The following is a 4222-nucleotide window of genomic DNA, read 5'->3' on the forward strand; positions in this document are numbered from 1 at the left end:
AATAATATAGATATATATTCTACACCTTAGTGTGAATGGGTTTCAGATACAAAAAGCAAAGTTAGAAAGGGGGCAAGGTAGGCCAGGCGTGGTGGCTCATGCCTGTAATTGCAGCACTTTGGGAGGCCCAGGTGGGTGGATCACCTGAGGTCAGGAGTTCGAGACCAGCCTGACCAACATGGTGAAACCCTCGTCTCTACTAAACATAAGAAAATTAGCCAGGCGTGGTGGTGCGCCTGTAATCCCAGCTACTCAGGAGGCTGAGGCAGGAGAATTGCTTGAACCTGGGAGGCAGAGGTTGCAGTGAGCTGAGATTGTGCCACTGCACTCCAACCTGGGCAAGAAAAGCAAAACTCCATCTCGAAAGGAAAGAAAGAAGAGAAAGGAAGGAAGAAAGAAAGGAAGGGAGGGAGGGAGGGAGAGAGGGAGGGAGGGGAAAAAAAGGAGGCAAGGGGAACAACCATGGAGAGGAGAGGTGGGGAGTGGGCGCAGTAGAAGAAGACAGGAGGCTGAGAGAGCTCTGCCTGCTTCACAGGTTGGCCTTAGTCTGGCCTGGCAGTCACCAGCCTGCAGCTGAGGGTGCTAGTAGGTGGCACTATCTTCCCTGGGAGCCTGGAGGGATGGGTGGATACCCAATAGCTGGGGGCCCGGGGCACATAGTCCCCAGGCACCCACAGAGGGCAGTCCTGGGGGTGGCTGAAGGGTCACCTTCCTCTCTGGAGCTTTCTTTCCTTGGGAAGCCTGTTGGGTCAGTCAGAGAATCCCAGAGTTTGAAGACTAGGAGCATGTTCAAGACTCCAGTCCTCCAGGGCAGGAATCCTGACATTCCAGAGAGGTCAGTGCCAACAGAAGTAGGTACATCTTGCGCCACCATCTGGTGTCCCCATCCAAGGGTGTGCTGTGCTCTCAGAGGGGGAAGTGGGAGAGTGGGACACGTGGACTTCCACTTCTCTGGGGCCTGCCTCACGAGTCTGTTTGGCTTCACATGGCTGTGTCTCTAACCTGGGACCACAGTCCCTAGGGAAAGGCCAGTCCTCCTCCCCTGGGCCCCTACTCTATCCTCAGGACCAGGGTCCAGGGTCCTGAAATCACATGCAGGGAACGACATCCACACCAGGCCATAACTCAAAGGATGTGAAGGACTGCTCTCTCCATGCCCAAGCACAGGTAATAGAAAGTGACAAGATGCTCCAGTTTGGCCAGGGTTGTCCTCATTTCTGATGGCTTGAATCTGGTGGACAGGTGTTCCGGGAACCATACCCTTGGCTATATATAGCTATGTTTTATTGAGAGCTCTAGGCCTTCAATAGCATGTGCATAGCAGGAGGCAGGGCAGCAGCTGGCTAAGTACTCAGGACTTGTGCTGCCTCAAGTCAAATCTCTACTGTGCCCCCACACTATCTGCACAACCTCGGGCAGGTCCCCACTTGCCTCAGTTTCTTCATCTATAACATGGGGACAGTACTTAATAGTACCGGTTTCATATGAGTACCCAGAGGATTAAGGAGCTAATGTGTGTGAGCCAGCACTCAAGATGCGTGTTGGAAGTTAGAATGAAGGTGCTAGATGCCTTACTAACATAATTTTATCAAATTCTCAAATGTATTATTGAGGATTATTATTTAACACTATTGTCCCCATTTCACAAATGAGGAAACTAAAATTTAGAAAGCTTAAGTAACTTACTAAATGTCACTAGCTAGTAAATGGAGAAGCTGAGGTTTTAGTTTGTGTCTGTCTAATGCTCTCTTACTTCCATGAGACAGATGCTGGGGTTGCTTATAAATTGCTCCCAACTCAGTCACTCACAGGACTTTCCAGTGGGTCTCTCACTTTCTCCAGCTCATGAGATCTCTTGTTCACCAGAATGGAGCCCAGGGTTACCCCCTTGGTACCGACCTAAATAGTCTAGGCTCCCTGGCCCAGTTCACTGCTGGGCACAGGAGTCTTCCGCAAGGCTGGACCATTGCCTGCATGCTTTGAAGGGCCCAAGGAGCCCAACAGAGTGCTGCAGAGTGGCGCTCCCCGCCCCGGCGCATTCCCTCCACAGGAAGTCTTGGTCCTTCTCCATCCTTCCCCCGCCCCCAGATAAATCTCAGCACTCTGGGCAGGAGTTCCTTATTCTGTCCTAATGGGAACACGAGGAAGATGCTGCAGGGGAGCGTTCTCACCTTCTTGTGCATCACAGTCGTGGTCCTCAACTGTCCCCTCCTCCCTTCCTCTTAGCCAAAAAGTGGAGACACCCAGCCCTCTTTGGGACGACAGCGCCTCTGTGCCTGGGATACCTCCCCAGGAGCTGGCTCTGCACCCACTGCTCTGCCTGCCTTCTCTGCCTTCTCAGCTGCTCCCACCCCAGATCCCTGCAGGAGAGCCCCTCTGTCCTCAGGGCTCTGGGCTTTTGTCTACACCCGCCTCCATCACTTTCACGCCCACCATGTCTTACTTCGGGACAAGTCACTCCCAAGTTGGGAATTCCATTTGTGGAAGGGCAAAAAAGTTTCTCCAACAGAGCCTCAGCGAGTGCTTGGACTTGGGCTAGGTGAAACCACCAGTTCACTGACACGGTCCCTGGGCTGGCCTCCTCCCAACTCCTGTCCACTGAGGTCTGCTGTCTCAAAAGGGACTCCAGCCTCTCTGCTCCCCACCCCTCCTCCTTACATTCAGCTCAGACACCCCGGCAGGGAAGCTCAGCTCTAAAGGCCACGGGGTCCCTCCCCTCTCCTACCTGGGGTGTAGAGGCGCTGGCTTCTCCTTGGTAACCCAGGGAAACCGGCAGTGCCGTGGGAGGGAGGGAGATGCGGAAGCTCCTGGACCCGCGGGAGGGACTGCAGCCGTCGGGTGCTGGGGACCGGGACCGTCTTTCGGAGAAGCTTGCGGCCCCAGGGCTTAGGACAGCTCTCCACCACGCCCTACCGACGCCCCACTTTCCCCCTCTTCCTTCCCACGATCCTTCCCCTGCCTCACTCAGATCCCCAGCCCCGGGCCACACGGTTTGCAGACAGTGACTGTGGTGGGGAGGAGGCGCAGGGCGTCCTCGCGTGGAGAGCGTGGGGTCTCCCGTGGGTATGGACTGGCTCTTCCCCCCACGGGAAACGGAACCCGGGCAATGGCCGCCTGCAGGCTTCGGGCCGGTGTGACTGAGGACGTTGGAGGGGCTCCGAGGCCCTGCCGGCCTGAGGGAACCCCAATAAGGGAGACCAGGGCTGGGTGTCCCCACTCCCGGAGGTCGCCTCACCCGCTCCGGGAGCTCGGGCGCTGGCCTCACGCAAAGTCCCGCGAGCCGGTGCCGGTCGCTGTCGTTGTGGACGCCCCGCGTCGCTAGGGGCGGGCCGGGCGGGGACGGCGAGCGCGTCGCGCCTCGGAGGAGGGGGCGCTGCTGCTTGCTCGGCTGCCGCTGCGCATCCGGCACGCGGCCCATTCGCGCGCAGGGCGGCCAGGCCCTGCCTGGGGAAGGTTTAGTGGAAGCGGCCGCTTTGGGGGCCGTGGGACTGTGGCCTTGCGCTACGCCCTGTTCTTCTGTGGGACGTGTCTAGGAACGGGTGGGCTTTCTAGGGGGCTGGAGGTGGGAGACCCCGGGCAGGGCTGCTGGCCTGGAGTGCTTGTGCTCTCTTGGTAGCCTTTGTGTGGCAATGGATAGGGAGCTGGGGATGGGGAGTTGGTCCAGGAAAAGCGTCTGTGGAAGATGAGAGTGGACGGACCTTCTCCCGGGCACCTGTAGAAGTCAATGGAACTCCCCTGAGACCTCCTGGTGACCTTAGGCCCTGCAGGAGGGCACCTTCCACCTTTCTCCCAGCTGATGTCTGGCACTAGACGCAGGAAGGCCAACACCGTGCTCCTTCACACAGCCCATGTCCTGTGCCAAACCCCCTTCCGGCCCTGGCGCGACAGGATGTGGTGGGGGCCCCTGATCTCTTGGAGGGCAAGAGGGACAGACTTCAGAGAGATGGCTAGTCAAAAAAAGAAACTGGCTTTCAGGAAGGGAGAGGCAGCCAAGGTGGTGGGGGTTTCAAAGGGTAGCTTTGATTTCAGTTCTGCTGAGGACTATTAGTTGGTTACCCTGGACGAAAACCTCGAAGCTCTGTTAATTCAATAAATCAGGGGTGCTACAACTCATCTTGGCGCCCGCAGAGCTTGGAGCTGGGCCTGTGGTGAGCACTGCCGAACAGTGGCTACTGCTCCAGTGGCCAGGATGCTGAGGCAAAGCTCTGCAAGCAGTGAGGGG

General features: G+C 57.2%; 1 protein-coding gene across 2 annotated transcripts in view; it reads right to left on the minus strand.

Moving 5' to 3' along the window:
• The window catches only part of TCTE1 (t-complex-associated-testis-expressed 1), a 23733-nt gene extending 20409 nt beyond the window's left edge, over window positions 1–3324 (minus strand). The window contains exon 1 of one of the 2 annotated variants that reach the window (XM_032299584.1): window positions 3236–3324. The gene's annotated coding sequence lies outside the window, so the exon portion shown is untranslated. Of the gene's footprint in view, window positions 1–2725; window positions 3004–3235 lie in introns of those variants that run through there. The other variant, XM_032299585.1, reaches the window with a different exon arrangement.
• Window positions 3325–4222: the final 898 nt, after the last annotated feature.

The sequence above is a fragment of the Sapajus apella genome, unplaced genomic scaffold (genome assembly GCF_009761245.1).
Source record: "Sapajus apella isolate SASKATOON/1434 unplaced genomic scaffold, GSC_monkey_1.0 scaffold41, whole genome shotgun sequence".
Lineage (NCBI taxonomy): Eukaryota > Metazoa > Chordata > Mammalia > Primates > Cebidae > Sapajus > Sapajus apella.